This window comes from Sturnus vulgaris, chromosome 1 (genome assembly GCF_052056855.1).
Source record: "Sturnus vulgaris isolate bStuVul1 chromosome 1, bStuVul1.hap1, whole genome shotgun sequence".
NCBI lineage: Eukaryota > Metazoa > Chordata > Aves > Passeriformes > Sturnidae > Sturnus > Sturnus vulgaris.
The window spans coordinates 32,119,725-32,138,995 of NC_142243.1; the positions used below are offsets into that span (position 1 = coordinate 32,119,725).

Here is a 19,271-nt window from a genome sequence, read left to right on the forward strand (position 1 = left end):
ATACTGAAAATTATCCTTAAATATCATCTTTGTCTTCCAAGACACAGCCTAGGAAGATGTCAATACTTTCCATCTTGCATTTGAACAAAAGTGTTGCGAAAAGCCAAAATTCAGACAAAATTTCAGTTTTTCAGTAGGGCTGAAATCAGACAAGCTCAGTAAGGATTTCTCTTCCCCTTATCTGGTGCAACACAATAAGACAGAACAGGGCAATCTGCTAGAGATCTGTAAGGTATTCACACATTCCCTTACTTTGGTGGCAGAGAGGATGTCCTCTACATAACTATGAGCTGGAAAATGTGATCTACTGTATGGCCACACTGCCTTAAATTTTACAGTCTTCCTAGACAATCTCTTCTGACACTTATCCATTCTTCTTATTAGAAGGTTTTTCCCAACAGGAGCATACTGCCTCTGCTTGCATTTCACGTTCATTGCTCTGTCTCATCTAAACAGTTCTGAGGTCTTTGTAGTATTCCTCTTTCACAGCATTATTTAACATTTCTGAAAGCTGTTGTCACATCTCCCTTAAGTCTTCTCCAAACTCAGCACTGCAGACTGTAGTCTTTTTCTAGGGTTCTTTAGTCCCCTGTCCAAAACCATTCCAGGCTCTCTCACAGCTCTTGTTTCGCTCTCAGGATCTTGTTCTGCCCTATAACTTGTGCCAATGAACAAAACACACATTTTGTAGATTCTGTTCATAATCTGTGCAATGGCCATAAATTACTTAAGTAAGACCTATAAAACCTACTGTCCTCAAAGGTATTTGCTTGGACTCAAGTGTTTTTTCTTGCTTTCAGGATGTGCTACAGAGCAGTTTCCTTCAAAGGTTACATTTGCATTATCAGCAAAGAATATGGAAAACTGCACAATTTTGGTTGATTACAAACTACATATTCTCAAACCAGCACTGTAATTCTAATTGCTTCTTTCTGGGTTCTTCCATAAACTTTACCAGCTAATTTGCACAACCATGTTCAGCTGTGAAAAGCTATGGTTCAGTCAGAGGCTGCAACAGCTTCCTCTTTTCTTTGTCTGGAGCATCTGTTATGATAGAATAGTAAACAATTTCTTTTCCTGAATAATTCCGAATAATTCATCCAGTGTAATTCATTCCAAGGAAATCTTGGATAGCACACACATACCTTTTGTTCTTCTGCAACTTCCTAGTATTAAGAATATGTCTGATTGTTGTATGTGATGCAGACAAATGGAACTAGAGCCTGTCAATGACGGAATGGAGTGGCTGATCTTTATTGATGCTAAAAACAAAGCAACGTCCAACATTCAAAACAACATGCTCTCAGAAACATACAGTTAGCTTTCTTTTAAATTCAGCTTCCAGTGAAAAAGATGGGGCAAAAGAAAGAAGAAATTTTTCTCTTTGTACAAGGATAATCAAACCCAAAAGAAACAAAAACCGTTTCATGGGATGAGGACCATCAAGAGCTTTGTTACTGTTAGCTAGAGAAGGAAAGCTGTTGTCTTTGGGCTCACACCTGACAGCATGCTTGAGTCTATACAACTTACTGTGAATTATTTTCAACATTAAAACACTGTTCTATGAAGCACTCTTCACCTTAGCTCTTTATCAGCGTCCATTTCCCCTCTGCTTCTACAGGAAGTAATACTGTTTCAAACAGAGAGGACAAAAGTTACTCCAAAGAGCTGGACAATGCCAGGGGTTTTCAAAGGCAGCTTTTTGGGGTACAGGTTGATAATTTACAGATAACTCTGTAAATTGGTAGAGTTCTCTCTTGAAATGAAAGCAGGTCTACAATAAAATGAGAGTCTAGAGTACCTTGTAGACCAGTTCTGAGAGGAATCTGATGGTATATGAGTAGTAATGAATGTAAAATCAGGGAAAAAACACCTATGATTTTGTTCCTAGCACCAGGATAAATCCCAATGCTTCCTGTGAGTGAAGCCAAAGATTTGCAGAACATGAGATGGAGGAGACTAGTCCAAGTTTACTTCTGAGCTGACCATGAAAGGAAAGGTTGGTTTTCTTTGGACCAAGTAGCACATCTGGATTTTTCATGTAATTCAGTGCTGCTCCTCACAGCCAGATGACCAGGGCTGGGCTGCTCTGCTTGTTTAACATCTATCCCAAATGACAGGGATTTACAGCATGCAGGAGGCTCTCTGCAGAGCTCCAGTGAGTCCTGCCCTGTCCAGGCTCTGCTGTCACCTGACAAGGCCATGCTGGGGTGGTCATTGGATCTCAACTGGAGACCCTCAGCAAAAGTAAAAGAACTGGACTAAATACAGAATCAGTTCAGCTTTCCAACAAGTGAGAATGAGCAAAGCTTCAACAGCCTGTACTAAAGCTGATGCATTGAATTCCTGTAATTCAAGAGAGCATAAATGATCATTAATCATTATTCTGAGGAGGGTATAATGTTATTTCGGTAGAATTTACAGAAGGATATGAGAAATCCTAGAGACTTAACCAGGACTGAGTGATTTGGGCCTCACAGTGACATTTAAAGTTTATGGTAGATGAAGATTAATTTTAGATAAAGACAGGACAGATCTATGATCTGAATTGCTCACGTGAATGATAGGATCTAAATGATAAACATGCAAGAATAAAACCAAAACATGAAACTGTGGACAGCAAGTCAAAAGAAACAACAGTCATGATATAACAGCCAACCTTTAATCTGAATAAGAAATTGGCTGGGAAAAAAAGGTTTTTAAGTTTCTTAGGAACTACAGTGATAAATAAAGTGATAAATAAAGATCTAAACAATGAAAATTTGTCCCTTAAAAATGAGCATTACTGGCAGTCCTATTTAACAACTCAAGCCTCATCTGCTTGCTGGGCTGAAGGCTGTACTGAATTCCTGTACTGAATTCCTGAAGGCTGTATTGAATGTCACAGGAATCCTCTGAATTTCCTGAAGTCAATTAAGGATGTACTCCTTGCAAGTGACATTGAGCCTTGGGACCATTGTGGCCTCTGCTATCAAGAGAGCAAGAAGCAGCTCAGCTGAGCTATTGTTCTCTGCTGCCATGATTCCAGTTTTCTAGCCAGGTACTGGGAAGACCTGGGTGAAGTGTTGTCTCTGCCTTTATTGGGCACTGCTCAGCTGAGGTGCTGCAAGTGCTGTTATCATTGGTGGTGGTGGTGGGCTCAAATACCCCCTGGAAGATGGTGCTGATTTGCTCTTCACTCAAACTGTTCTGCAGGTGAAGACAGATGTGAAAAGGTGTTTCTTTCTCACACTCTTTTGACGCTTTGTAGAAAGGGGTTTTCACTAAAATGTGGAATTGAGGGCACTGCTCCTCCCCGGGCTTCAAAATCCCTCTGGCACTGCTGGCAGGTTCCTTCAGAAATTGTTTTGTAGTGCATGGCTCAGGCTGTGCATGCAAAGATGGGATGCACCCATCTTTGGGTTCTGTTGAGGGGCAGGGTCTCTGCATGCTGATACAAGTGATAATAGTTTGCTTTTGCTCAACTTCTACAGGCTGCAACAATAGTCCTGGTATTTTAATAAAACTTCATAATTTTGAATTTAACCTGAAGAACACTAGGAGAACAGCACAGGATCTTGGTTTTTGAAGCCTCTGACACATAAATGGTCAACATGATACTAAAGATCTCAAGGCAGGGAGTGTGACCAATTTTCTCTATTCAGATTACTTTGATGAGAAATTAAGTTGAAAGTACTATTGAGTTGGTAATGGAGATTTGGAAAGAATTTCTGTGCTGTCTCATTTCTACAGATACTTGCTTTGAATGACCCTTCCTTCAGGGTTGGAATAAATGTTCTTCAAAGGTGCCTTCCAACCCAAGCAGTTCTGTGATTCTGTGATTCATTAACAGTTCATGTGGAAGTGAATGATTGTGTACTGGGAGGTTTCTGTCCCTCCTGACATCCTGTTCCTGCTTCATAAACCTTAAGTGAGATCTGTATGTGTAGTAGGAATCACTGCTGCAGTCTGGCAGAGATGAAATACTCCACCTTATTTTGCCCCAGGGAGAACTTGCAGGTTACTTCTTCACCTTCAGACATGTTTTTTCATGTCAAGGCAGGATTGAGTGTTTTCTGGGAAAAATCAGATGTTGCCTTTGCAGCAGCTGGGGCTGCTCATGTGAGCCAATGTCACCAGTGCAGTGACAGAGATTTGTTTCCTCCATGTAACACAGGAGAGAATTTATCTAGAGAGTTGCAAATACTACTAAAATAAGAAAGTATCCTAACTACATTCTAATAAGATGATTCTATTCTATCCAAATACGATCATATTTCCAGACAGGTTCAGAGTCCTTTATCTGTTAAGTGAAGCACTTCCAAAAAAATTACACTTCACTTCAAAATCAGTTGTCATTCCTTGTGTATATGTCCAGCCCTTCTTACCCAATAAATTTGAAAATTCATTCAAATTTTAATTATTTTAAACAACCATAGCCACCTCTTTGCTTGCATCTGGAAATACAACACATTTTTACAAAATAAATATAAAAAGAAAATGGTTTGTAGTTACATCAGAACACAGCAACATAACAAAATAAAACAGTAGCACAGTTTATAGGGTTTTTTTGTTTATGTCTGGTGAGACTTTAATTGATCAAATTTAACACTCAAACAGTCAAATACGCCAGATTATTCCACTGAAAGAAAAAAAAAAAAAGACTTACAGAGTCTGGAAAATATCTCAAAATTAGTTTTCTGTTTTCGTTGGCATGTATGTTTTTAAAAAATGCAAGTCTCTTCTTGTTTCACTGATAGATTTAGTGGCAGTATGAACATTAAGCAATAATTGCTTGGCAACCCAATTTACCTCATATTTAGGAATATTTGTTTTTTGCAATCCTGTCTACTGAAGCCAGCATTATGCCTAACAATACCTACTTGCATATTTAGTGTTTTGTACATGGGGCAAAATGTGCTCCATGATCCTGTGCTGCTATTTTGGGCTATGATCATATGGAAGTTTCCCACTAAGGGACACATGAGAAGCAATTCTTTCTGGGCCACTGTTACAAATCTTGCAAGTTTTTCGACTGATCATGACAGAAGTCTGTAAGGGAGACAGCATTGCCCTGCCTAGGATTAGTTTTGCCAGGATGAGTCTTTCTGGAGCCTAACAATGGGGAGGAAGCACATTTTTTTTGGTGGATATTAATTGGTATTTGGAAGACAATTTAAAATGAAAATCGTGAGGTTTATATAATTCTTATTTTTACTGATGCTGTTAGTAACTTCAGTTGTGCACTCTGCAGGTAAATTGTTGAATTCTTAGGGAATTTGTCATGAGAAAGGACTGACAGACTAGACCTGAGGCATAGTCAGTAGGTAGGGAAATATGTAAAACATTTCCTATTTATCACCTGGCATGGTTCTGCCTGCAAGATACGTACACTGCAAAATTAATCACGCTGATGTTCTGATCCTGTGGCTCCAGACGTACTTTACTGGGTTTGTAAAGTACTGGAAAATTCATGTATGCCAAAGAAAATACTCAATCGGAATGTTTGATCTAAGAACTACTGGCTCCTTCTGTGCTGACAGTAAGCACCATTCTCACATATGATTTTGCATTTAAAGAGAGAAGCTGTGAATATAAAGCCTTGGCCAATGGCCCCTGGCCAGTATCAGGAATGGTGTGGCCAGCAGGAGCAGGGAGGTCGTTCTTCCCCTGTACTGGGCACTGGGCAGGCCACATCTTGAGTGCTGTGTCCAGTTCTGGACCCCTCAGTTTAGGAAGGATGTTGAGCTGCTGGAATGCGCCCAGAGAAGGGCAACGAGGCTGGTGAATGTTCTGGAACACAAACCCTGTGAGGAACAGCTGAGGGAACTGGGGATGTTTAGCCTGGAGAAAAAGAGGCTCAAGGGGAACCTTGTCACTCTCTACAGCTCCCTAAAAGGAGGCTGGAGCCAGGTGAGGTCAGTCTCTTCTCCCAGGCAGCCACTGATGGAGGAGAGGACACAACCTTAAACTGCACCAGGGGAGGTTCAGGTTGGACATCAGGAAGAATTTCTTCACTGAAAGACTGATTGGGCATTGGAATGGACTGCCCAGGATAATGATGGAGTCACCATCTCCAGAGGTGTTTAAGGAAAGACTGGATGTGGCACTCAGTGCCATGGTCTGGTTGGCACGGTGGTGTTTGGTCATAGGCTGAACTCGATGACCTCAGAGGTCTTGTCCAACCTAATTGATTCTGTGAATATAAATAAAAATAAATATAAATATAAAATATTATCTCCAAATATTCTATTGTGTTTTATTCAAAGTTTCATGGAGCTGTTCAAACAGGAGTGCTTTAGCCCTTCACTAAGACAAGATGATTTTCTCAGGACATTATCAAAATTTTCCTTCAAACACACTTAAATCTTCTAATGGGAAGTTTCATCCATTAACTCACCTTGCAAATGGCTAAGTCCTACAACCTGTTGATCTTTTTAGGTCCTTATTTTTTGTTTTTTCAAAGTAGTAGTTACATACTGGAACTTACAAAGTGCTGAGCACTGTATTCCCCATCAAGCAAACCTCTTAATGTTAATCATGCTCGGAAAAAAGCTGCCAGATTGGAGCTAAATATCTGCACATCCTCTGTATTTCTCCAGCTGGGCACCTTTTTCCTTCCTGTGAAAAGATGGGTGTACTGCTAACATTGAGCTTGAGCTGGGGAGATTCAAAGTCCAGTTTGATATGCTACAGCCTCATTTAATCATGGCTTTACTTAAAAAATGGTGATAATAAATATTTTGTCTTTTTGGTTCTGAACTCTTGGGATGGCATTTATTTCTTAACTGTATAAGACATTAAGACCTTACTTTCAGAGGTATGACATGCTGTAAAGAACAGCCATCACTTATGGGCAGATATTTAACCCCTGGGCTGACTTTGATTAGGAGTCCTATCACCCAGCTTTGGTGTAAAAACGTCTTGGCTGAGCTTCTGCTCACCAGCTCTGTGCAGCACTGTGTAATTGCACTGCAAACACTTTTGATGCTTCAGATCAGATTTTATTCAAAGCCCTGTACTTCCAGATATGTATAAGTAGGGATTGTCTTTACACATTTTCATTTTCAAAATGGCAATGCTTTAGACCTTTTAAAAGATAGATTCATATAATGAACATTCATTATGTCTACACTTCAAATTGCCAGTTTCCAGCGTTTGTTTCGCTGCAAGTATAACTCACTTTCTCTCTACATTTTTTAGCAATTGTCATAATTGTAGGGTATAATTTCTTTTTCTTTGCAATTTTGTATATTATCTCTCTATAAACCTACCCATGTGAGCTCCATGTTGCCCTTTTCTCATTTGTTTCATTAAACACTAAATCAATGAACTTTAAGCAAGCCAAGGTTAGTAATGTGTCATTAAGCATTAATCCATTAAACACCCAGGCTGTAAATCTACTACCTACCTCTTTTGAAGAGGTTATAATACGCCATACAATTAATTATCTGGAACTTGAATACACTTAATTTATGTGAACTGCAAAATGGAACTATTAGTTGAAAACATTATACTTCCATTATGAGCAGAACTGCAACAGATTTTAAGGTCTAAAACCCTTTTAGTAATCTCAGATGTAGCTTGCCTATGCAGCACCTTCTGTGAAAGGTTTGGCTTGTAAAGACAAACTCGCCTCAGCTGCTCTGATAGCAGTGATTTACACCTGCTGGGTGGCCTCTCTCTCTCTGGATATCTACATATGAGCTAGTCTGTTCTTCTCAGGCTCTTCATACACTCTGCTTCCTTTCCCAGTACTAGAGGCAGAAGTGTGATTAGCATCATATAAAGCAATGTACGACTAAACTGGCGGATGAGTGAAGGCTGGAAGGCAGAACTGAACTCTCTGTTGGTTGCCATTTCTGCAGGCGTTTCTTCCATAAGCACAAGCCAGGGGTAAGAGTTCAAAAGACATGTCAGTGCTGTGCTGGTACATCTGGCAGCAGGTATACGAGGAAAAAAACCAGCAAACAACTGAAAGTGTATTTAAATAAATAACTCTGGGCTAATTTGAGAAGTCCAGTTTAGTTTTCAATCTATGAGATGCTGATGCTACAGCATGCTGCAGTTTCACATGATAATGTTGGTCGTGCTTAAGCTCTTATCCTTTTGGTGTTGGACACAGAGCTTTCCTTAATATGACTGACTAAAAGTGGGGAAAACAGAACCTAGAAGTAAGGATTCATCTTGGCTAGCTCACAAAGCTAGTCATAAAGCTCTGCAGTATCCTCAGGAGGGGCATACGGGCAATATGTAAAAATATAGTTAAAATATGTAAAAATATAGTTATTTATAAGATAACCATTAGAAGAGGCGGGACAGAGCTTGTAGGAGATAGTGTTGTTTTAAAATAACTCCACATGATTTCCTTGGCCGTTTGTCTGTTCTTGGTTCATTCACAGAAATTATTAGACGTATATATATAATACACTTATACATGAATGTATAAGAGGGCAAGGTTACTAAAATTATAAAATAATTTACATAAAATTCACAAAGAAATACTGCTGCAGATGAAAAGTGAAAGGACTCTTCTTTCTTGCTAAGTTTTTTTGTCATATGCTGTAGTCTCTGTAGATGCCCTACAGGAAAAAAATGCATTATTGTGGTGCTAGTACAGCCTTTTTGAAAGGGTTTTGCAAAACTGAAAAAATATTTTCAATTTGTTGTTAACCTGCTTTTATGTATATCCCAGATTTTCTCTCATTAAAGTTTTCAGTAAATCTCTTCTCATTTCTCTTTTTGTCAAAGGAAATGTCCATAAATAATTTGAAAACAACATAATGAAGGGCAGGGTTGCCTGTGACACCTCTCACATACACACCCAGCTGTTCTATTGTCTTTTCTTGCTATCGTCTGTCACCAGATGATAACAGAATAATTCTGGAGATACTGATAGTTTAATTAATTGGAGGGAGAGGGGAAATGGTTGCTTTTCCAAGGTCCTGTTTCATGGTGGCAATTGCAAGGAGGGGCTAATACAATACATCTTTTATGGTCTTAATGATGTGGACTTTTCTTTGCCACACATAATTAAAATTCATGAGGTAGTAGGTTAGGAGATATTAGAAGAAGGTCCCTGTGCAGAAATGTTACATACTGCAATATAATTAATAGAACAGCAAGCCTTTAAAACTTACTGCTCTACTTGATTTGGCCATTTTATAGTAACTTTCAAATAGAAGTGCAGAGAGTTGAAAGCAGCCTTGTTTTAAAACAAAAGCATGCCTTTAAATAAACTTACCCATAATAGTTATAATTATCGATAACAATAATTAACATTGTACATCTATAAAAGCCTCATGCTGACCAAGCTGTGAAGTTTTTTAAGAGAATGTACTGTGTGAGCTCTTTGGATTTTCCCAAACCTTCAGGGATTTTCCCCTAAACAATGAAGATTTTAATAACATGAAATATAGTGAATACTGAAAAATCCACTGGGTCTTATCCATGTTCTAAAAAGGTGAATTTACCAAAATGGGGTTAAACATCTCTTAATCCTCTTCAGTTCTGTTATATCTAGCATTGTGGCAGATGATGTGGTTAACAAGGATGAAACAGACAGAAAACAGCCATTAGCAGTTTAGTGCAACATCATAACCTTTCTCTTCATTGCAGATGTGGGGTGAAAATTGTCCACTGCCCTTCTGAATAGTCATCTCTTGCTGTGACTGGTTTCTAGGTTTCATATGTTTCCAAGGCAGAGAAGCCTACTTCCTCTAACTTCTATTTCTAGCACTAAAATGGCAAGATTTGCTCTCAACCTCTATTTATCAGGCACCCTAAGACCAGGAGAGAATCACCCACCACTGACTTGCTCTTCAGAAGAGATTTCTCAGTGCATCCTGCCCCAGAATCCTACAGTGTTCACAGCCATCACTCCAGGCACATACCTGGGGAATCTTCCAGGCTGGGGAGTCTCTATGCTGGTGGTTTAAGCTGGCTGGTGAAGAAATAAAAGAACAGAAAGGATGCAATTAAATGTATCTCTGTGCCATGAAGGCATAATGCTTAAAGTATTGATAATTAAACATCTTTGAAAATACTGAGAGATGGAGGCATTCTAATGTTATTCCTCATTTCCTGAGTTCCTGGGCAGCATTGCACCCCTGTGTCTTTCTGACATGTGGCACTGGTGTGTCCTTCTAGCTGTTTGGGCTCTTACTTGTACTCTTACAGGTCTCTGGCTCTCTGACATGATGCTCTGGAAATCTCCAGCCATTTTCTACCTCCTTTTCCCAGGGAAACACATTACTCCAGAAGAATGAGAATAATTTTATGCAAGTAATGGATTTCTGCTGCTCTCTGTGCTTAGTAGCTCTTCAGAGTTGGGAGTCAGCTGGAAGGCAATTCAGTAGGATTCCTTCAGGCAATCTTAGACATCTATCACATGATACATCTGTATTTTAATTTCATTTATTTTAAGTTTTTCTTTTGTGTGTTGTGAAGACCTAAGATGAATAAAGCAAGTCTCATCCGGCATGCATATTTTAGCTTATCTAAATTTCAAACTATTTGTAAAGAGTCAAACAGCCCCAGTTCTGTACATGTGACTGTCTTAGAGGCAGTAAAACTAAGCAACTGGATAGATTATTTTAAAAAGCTGCTAGGACAGCTGAAGACGTTGTCCAGCTTGTCACAGCCTGGAGCAGAGCCTGTCTTGCTGCTGCTGTTTGAAGTTGTATGTGTTTGGTGGGGTGGGAGAGTTGAGACTATGACTGGATTTAGCCTGTTCTGACAGCAGATATTGCATGATATTCCTTGTTTCTCCCTTGTCTGGTGCAGGAAGTGCCTGGCTCAGCTATCCCCCCATTATTTCCAGGAGCAGTGAATACCACTGGAGGTCTCATGTCTCCCCTTCCTTCCTGGAAGCTGCTAAATTCCCCTTAAGCCAACAGAATTCAGGAAGTACCAGGTGGATGACGTTCAAAGGAAGGGGGCAGTTCAAGTGCAGGGCAGCCTCTCTTAGCAGCGTTTTATAAGAATGGAATTGCACCAGAATTCCCAGTGCATTATGCAATACTAGAGCACTCTGGTATCTCTGTAAGCCACTGGGAAGTGGTGCTTGGACCCTTAAACTTGCAGTGTGCTTATCTAAGTTTTCCCTGTGACAATTTTCCAGTACCAAAGGCCAGTCAAATGAAAGACATGGCAATAGTGAAGACAGTTTGCTGTGATCGAGTAACATGGTTAAAAGAACATAAAGTTTTAAAAGAAGTAATAGTGCGTTGCCCCTGTAAGTGAAAGCAAAAATAAAACCAAACAAGAACACACACACACATCTGACAATAGATGAGATTTGTGCCTGAAAATACCTTTTATCCTCCCACTGAGATCTCTCTTAATTCTTTCTGAAGAGTAATAGATTAAAATTGATCCGGGAAAACTTACTAATGATTTAATTAAACTTGCATCTGTACTCTGTGTTTCTCAGCTGAACTAATTTGCATGCAAAATAGGAATCAAAGTAGTGACCATTGTGCATAGGAAAGAATAAAGAGAGATTTAATTTTATGTGCATTGCAGGTGTTTTGAGCTGCAATGAATTTAAGTGATCAACAATCTATATTTGGTTCAGGGCACAATGGCATATTTTACAAGATGTGTCACAAGTCAGATTCTTCTGCTGTAATTTCTAACCTCAGTTTTAAACACTGTCAGCATCATCTAGAATTTAGAAAAAAAGAGCAACTCATCACCATGCCAATGGAACAAAAACTGCTGTATGATTTAAATACCTATAGCTTCATCATTCACTCAGTTGTATGCTTTCAATTTGCTAAGCATGAGGTTGGTGATTAAACTGGTGCATAATTATTAGCAACAGAGAGACTGTTGTCAGATCTCACAGTCTTCTGACCAGGTGCAGGCTTCTCGGATTCAGTCAGAGCCTGCCTGTCAGTTTTATGAACAATCCAGCAAAATAAGTGACTGATTTCCTGCTATCATCACAGAGGCAGTTTTCAGCAGATTGTCACAGTAAAACTCTCTTTCTGAATAGTGTAATGAACATTCTGATGTTTGCAAAAGCAATTTTTTATATATAGACAAATGTGAGTGTAAAAGCATTAACAATCTGATCCCAGCATCTTTCTCTCTAGCTCCTTATCTGTATCCTTTCATTAATATCCATCTATTTCACTCTAATGTCAAAGTCAATCAAACACTTTGTGATAATGCAAACAGAACTGAAGCATGGCCTGCTAAATTAATCCAATGTGATGAGGACTTCAAAAGATTAAATTTCTTTTCTCTGTTTCTTCAGCACACTTTCATGATCAAAACCTAGATGGCTGGTTTGCCAAATGTTTATCCAAATCTCAAATTTAGGCAAGATAACATAGTGTGCATTGCAAAAGCAATGAGTTTTTGCTCCCTACAAGGACTCTGGATTCAGTGTCTCTATGGGGCTTAATCTCATGTCTCTGCTGGGGCCCTCAGAGATGATGGCTCATTTGCTGAGCTGGTTGATGCAGGAGTTTCACCTTGTAGAGCATGGAGGCACCTGTCCGATGCTTTCTGTCATTCCTGACAAGGGGCTGACTTTTCTAAGGACATCCACCCGCTGGTTTTTGTACCTGCTGCTGTTTCAGTAATTTATCATTTGTGTAGGAACATGGATCAAGAGCAGGATTCCTACAGCCAGAGGATGGCAGGGCACATCCCTGGGCTCAGGCTCTGGGCTCTTTGAGCATTCATTGCCTGTGCTCCACCTGGGCTGGGGGCTGCAGGAGCCGAAGTCTGTGGGTGCAGCACTGTGCCCAAGTAGTGTGCAGCATCATGGCACAGCAGCTACCCCGTCTTGGTCTGCATCTGTTTCATGTCCTGCCAGGTCAGAGACAACAGCCCCTGCTCCAGAGGGTGGCAGCCAGTGTGGAAAACTGCACAGAGCTGAGTCACCAGACAGTTAAGAGAAGGCTCAAGGTGGTAACCTTGGCTTGGACAAACCATTTTTAGAGGATGAGACCCTGTTTTCTGAAGTATGCCCTCACTTCCGCCCCTTTCTCACTGTAATTTGCTGTGCAGTTTTGCAAAATCAACCTAAATACACAAATATAATAAGCATCCAATATAAAAATACAGGCTCTTCAGTGAGAAGAGAAACATTTTGTCAATCTGCTTTTAAAGTGTTATTCTGCAGGATAAACAGTACCATGTTGGAGAAAACAATCTATAAACACTGTTTTCCTCTTTCACCATATTGTAGTGTAAATTCATTACTGGACTTGACATTTCTGCCCCTCCTTGAAGGTATTCATCTGCTGTGCCAGTATTGGAGATGAATAGATGCTGAAGCTTTCAAGTGCATCCTATTTGCTTGTGAAATTGAAAAAACTAACCAGAAACTCATGTACAATAATTATACACTAACAAGCCTGTTTACTCTTCATCTCCTTTCGAAATATGTGCCCTGTTACTCACAATTTTATAAACACAACAGTAAATAATTTTGAACGTTTTAAAAATAAGTCATAAAAGCAGTATAATTTCACTTAATGCATATCTACAACAGTAGGAAAGAGTGGGCCATGTTCTCCATCACTGGAGGGAAGCACAGTGCTAGCAATGATTAGTAAGACCCTACAGTTGTTTGGGGGGGAACATGTTTAGACTAAAAAAAAAAAATTGATTGAGCTGTAAAACTAAATTTAAATATTGATAAAATGGAAGGAAAAACTTTAAAATTCTATATTTATGAAATGGATTAATGTTTTATTAACTGTAGCTTAGGTTCTGATTCAATTAATTTTAAAAGTCAAATCAGTCTAACTTTTTGCTTGAAAAACAATGTCGCATTGTAAGTTTTGTGGTATTGTGTTAGTATCTTTGTGGTATTGTGTTAATATCACAATATTTCAACTGCTGGTACTACTGGAAATTAATGTTTCCGTTGAAACAAGCCTTCCTTTCCTGGTAGGAAAAGGAAATCTTTCCAGTAAAAGGTTTTATAAAGCTGTGGCCCTTTGAATGTTGTAAGCCCAAAAGAAATTGGATCACAAAAATAGGACTTTCATGGATCTTAAGCTGAGAGCCTGGAAATGGGTTTTGTGAAGGAATCATCATCCTGAAAGAAATGGCTTAACACCTTGTTAAGGGAAATATATCTGTCAGCTACAGTTTCTACTTCAGCTCATCAGCAATGAAAAGATGAAGGAGCAGGCTAGTCGGGAAGCACGGAGGGAATGATACCTTCTGATGTTCTCCTAAATACTCATGTTTGTAGTGCTTCATAATTTTTAGTGTAATATCCTTGCAACATCCTTCTGAAGTGAAGAAGAGTCATGACTCTAATTTTAATGATGGGAATTTGAAAACAGGGAAGCTGAACTCCTTTGATTTGGATCATGCAGATTGTTTATGGTCACAGAGGAGATTTGTGGTGAAATGGAGGGGAAGGCAGGCTGTTTTAATCCCTAAGCTCATGGCCAGGTAGCAGGGCCATGTTGTCTCCCTGGGAAACTGCTGGATCTGGTCTTTAGCTCTAATTCATTCATATTGCAGCCAGTAATATCCATCTCTAACACAGCAGCTTGTCCTGAGGTACACTGAGAAGACAGGCTCTGAAGAAACTGAACCATTTTAAAAGCCCTGGAAGAGGCTGCCCTGGCAGATGAAGGCTTGTGTCAGCTCCTAGGCAGCTAACCCTCCTGTAACTCAGCGAAGAGGGTGGAGGAGGGAGAAGTATTGGTTTATTAGAACAATAAACCGAGTGCTCCAGCTTCCTTAAGTTCTGCCTGAAGCTGGAAGATGGCAACCTCAAGTCTAGCTTCTCTATAAAGTCAGAGAGAGAGATGAACCTCTAACTTGGACAGCCCTGCAGAGGTGTGTCTGCTTTTTTCTGTGAGGCCTTTCTTGATCACTGCGTGGCTGACACAAGGCTCCTGAAGCACAGACATCTTGGTGGCTGAGTTAGGTTCCTTTCTCCATAAGTTACAGTGTTGGTGTTAGGTCTTTCCCTGGTGTGTAATGTAGCTCTGGGATGCAAACAGGAGAGATGACAGCAGCCTATGCTGGAACTTCATGGCTGATGCATCCACAGCCAGAGTACTTCGGTGTCTCATTTTGACTGAGAATTCAAAATTCGTGTTTCTGATTCTCCTGTCCCCCAAGGGTCCATAAATAGTGAGTGTGTTGGTGTCCTGACTCCTGGACCATAAATGCCTGCACTATGCTGATAGTGACATGGGAGAAGGTGAAAGCACCTGTGTGTACCTGAGCTGAGAGAGCAAAACCTTCACTCAGGTGTTCTCAGGCTTCTGATTGCCAAACAATATGATTTTCCACATACCACAGCCACAAATTTTATTTCCAAGGGTTACTTAATATGCTTAAGGAAAAGCTGTCAATACTTGAAAACAAGTAGTGAAAAAAATCATACCAGGAAAGCTTGAGGAAAAATAGCTGACTCTTAACACATGATTGCCATTATTTTTATTTCAAGATTAGCAATATAAACAGAATTTTTTGTCATTTCTTGCCTGAAAAATAGCTGCTTTCATCACCATTTCTTTCTGGTTATTCTTTGAAATAAGAATGAAGGAAAAGTGAGAAGTGGGAGGGAAAGAGTGGTTTGCAGTTGACTTGACAAACATTTTATCAGTCTGTTGCAATAGGACAAGGAGTAATGGTTTTAAGCTGAAGGAGGGTTGATTTAGATGAAATACAAGGAAGAAATTTTTTACAATGAGGGTAAAAACACTGCTCAGAGACTGCTCAGAGAAATGATAAATGCCCCATCTCTGGAAACACTCAAGGCCAGGTTGGATGGGGCTCTGAGCAACCTGATCTAGTTGAAGATGACCCTGCCTATTGCAAGGCAGGTTGGATAAGATGGCCTTTGAAGGTCCCTTCCAACCCAGACCATTTTATGATTCTATGACTTGAACACTTTTAAAGGATGTTTTCATTTCCTCTGCTTATTTTCCCCCAGGAAGAGATCAGACATAAGCAAAGCAATCCACTTACTTTTTTTCACTTGAGCCAAAATACCAGGAGAATTGTACCTGATGGCAGAAGTGGTGACTTCTGGTGGTGCCACATGCCTCCTCCAAGCCAGAATCTGTTCCTGACCTACTTCACTCAATACAAAGTTTTAAACAGATAATTACAGAAATACTTTATTTCAAATATGTCAACTAGTCAAGGCTGTTTGCCCTTTCTAGTGGCATATTTTTAAAAGGTAGGGAGATAGTCACTCTTTTTATCAGATGTGTATCTTCTTCTCACTTTAAGATGAAAAAAAAGGAAAAATAAAAGAAAAAAAGGAAAAAATATAGTTTTTGCAAACAACAAGGCAGGTTGCAATTTTTTTAAAAAGACACCATCAAGCAAGCAAGAAATTCAATTCAGGTTTTATCTCTTTATGCCAAAAAGCAAGGAAGGTTCCATTTGGGTCAAATGTATGAGCTCCATGTCTGGCACAACAAACAAATATTCAATGGATTTGTAATTTACCCTAGAAACTGACTAGTCTGATTGAAAATAATGATGTCTGACAGTGCAGGGCCAGTGACTTGGCCTCTGTTAATGCACAGCTAACCAAGAACTACCATGCACAGATACTGGAAAACCAATTTGCTATTCTAAGAAGTACTGGCAGATAAAAAGCCCTGGTTAATCACACAAATTATGTGTAGTCCCTTATTTCTGTAACTCCTGTTTGAAAATGATCACTAATACTTCTGAATGAACTCATTTAGTTGCTGGATATCCCAGCAGGGCTTTTTTGGAGCCAGATATAATTTGAATATCATTTGATATATGAATCCTTAGAAAAGAACATAGCTGTGCATATAAGCTGATGTCAAATATATTTATACATTTAAAATGTTTATGTGTAAGAAACAAATGGGGCTTGCTTACTCTGCTGCATATCATAGCAGGCTGAGGATTATTAAATTACAATTGCTACATCATGCTAATTTATTTTTTATTAGCAGCTTACCAGAACATTTTACTGCCAAATGTGCCATTTTTCCTCCTGTATGTCTTTAAGGCAGACATACTAGTATGGTAATGCACTAGTCCTTAAATATTTAAACAACAGAGGTTTACCCAGCCTTCAGGTGACTTGTTCGACAAAAATTATACTTGCAAAAAGAATTCAGGTGTTCTTTCAGTGGATACTTAATAATAGAGTCCCTTCTTTCCCTCCACAGAATCAATAGGAAGCAAAGGAGAAATATTTCTCTGATAGGAAATCACATTCAGTGTTTGGCAAATATGTTCGTTTATGCAGCTAAAGGGGAGAGAGATCAAACAGAATGGGTAGAAGAGAGGTTGAAAACCAGCTAAGATAGTTCGGGAAGATGAACATAGTGCACATCAGGTTATGGCATTTGAGGGTCCCTTTTAAATAGTATTTTTCTTCAGTGAAGACACTCAGCACAAGCCAGCAAAACAACTGTCCATCCTAAAGAGGGAAGGTGTCTATCTGCCATTCAACCACATACAAACACTGCCCATTGTGTCTGAGCTTTTCCTCTCAGGCATAGGTCTTCCCTTCTCCAGTTGGCAGGAAGGAAAACGAGTTACTGCAGCCCTTGAGAGAGTGAACTTAACTTCCCTCTTCTAGTCATGAGTCCATGACTAGTGACTGGAGTGCACCTGCACTTCCCTGTTTTCTGCCTGCACCTCCTCACTGGCTCTCAGAAAGGGCCACCCAGAGATCAGAGGCTCTGTTGCTGTCAGGCTTGGACCAGGCTTCACAGTGACTTTGTTGGAGCTTTTTCCTCTCCAACCACTTGTTTGAAGGTCAGAGGAGACAGGGGACAGCAGACAATGCTGCAGAGAGCTCCCAATGGAAACATGCTGATTAAAACCAAATGCCTGTGTTTTTTTCTCTTTTCTCATGCTGGGGATTTGGCCATTCATGGATGTTTCTGTTGACATTGCTAAAGCACTCAATTTCTCTTTTTTATTTGAGCTGAACCTGAAGGCATGCTGGGCTACCATCCAGAAAACAACTCATGAACACTCACTAAAAATATATTCTGGTACTATTATATCCAAACACATCTGTCCAGCAGATATTGTTGCACAACAGAGTTAGCAGGCTGCCAGTTGCAGCCCTGGAACCCAAGAGTTGTCACTGAGAAGTTGATTAAAAGAGTAGCATTCAGCACAGGAATGAAAGCACAGGGGGAGCCTGTGGTTTCTACCATGGTCTCCCACTTTAGAGGTCTCTCAGAAAGAGCATGGAGACCCTTCAGGCCAGGACTGGGAGCAAGCAGCTATAACAAATTTAAACCTATAACAAATTTAAACCTGTCTCTGCCCTGTTCTTGCAGGCTTCCTTTGAAGCTCAGCCACTGAAGATTTGATGAGGGGAACACCCAAATGTAAAGGTAAGGGTGAAAGGGGGTTCTTGCAGCACCAGGACCATAGCCTGGTCTTGATGCACCTTGCAGGTAGATGCCAGCAGACCACTGCTCCTGCTGTGTGCCATAAGGAAGTGTCACAGTACTTTGCTTGGGTAAACATAGCCACAATGTAAACAACTCTCTGTCCTGGAAGAGATGTTTTGCAAGCATAGCTGGTTTTCAAGCTTTTTCTTAAGTGGATGTACAAGCTATGAGGAGAAAAGAAAAATGCACAAAATAATTACAAAACCGCCCGCAACAATCCAAAACCAAACCAAACAAACAAACAAAAAAACAACAAAAAACCAACCAACAACAAAACAAAGAGAGAATCTGGGCAGGTTCATATCTGCCTCTGTTCTTGGTAATAGCTTTAAGATGTTAATGAACTGATCGTTGTTTTTGTTCAAGGAAAACATGTTCTTTGTATTTTTGCTATACAAAACAATGAGAAAAAAAATGTATTCAATTTTGCCTCACTCTGCCTTAACATAAAATTGCTTAGTGTTGCCTCTAATAAAACTGAAAATGAGGAATGAAAGTACGGATTGCTCTGTGCAAGGTCTAATTTTTTTGTGTGCATTATATTAACTATCTCTGCCCAATTTTGTGATAATAAGGCAAATAAGGCAAATAAGGAAAATAAGGAAAAAGCCTCAGTTGAAAACCCCAGCATATAATCAGCAATTACAAGTGGGTAGTGCTTCATTGTAGGGGTTTTTATGATCATTATGGATGTTAAGAGTCTGGTTTAAATATTTGAATATGATTTCCTGGAATCAGTTAGGTACCCTCTTTGTAATGACTATTGATGGAGCTGTCCATGCACTCACTACCCTGTTTTTTGAGACTGTGGCCTCTGAAATCTGCAATGTTAACTTATCATCTGCCTCTGTGTAGGGCCACTTTGAGCCAAAGGTGGATAATGGG

At 39.7% G+C, this 19,271-nt stretch overlaps 1 long non-coding RNA gene across 1 annotated transcript in view; it reads left to right on the forward strand.

Annotated features, from left to right (window-relative positions):
- LOC148225137 (uncharacterized) overlaps positions 1 to 18,325 on the forward strand; it is a 74,188-nt gene extending 55,863 nt beyond the window's left edge. Inside the window, exon 3 of the long non-coding RNA XR_015798952.1 lies at positions 18,270 to 18,325. This is a non-coding gene — a long non-coding RNA (uncharacterized LOC148225137). The remainder of the gene's footprint in view (positions 1 to 18,269) is intronic.
- Positions 18,326 to 19,271: the final 946 nt, after the last annotated feature.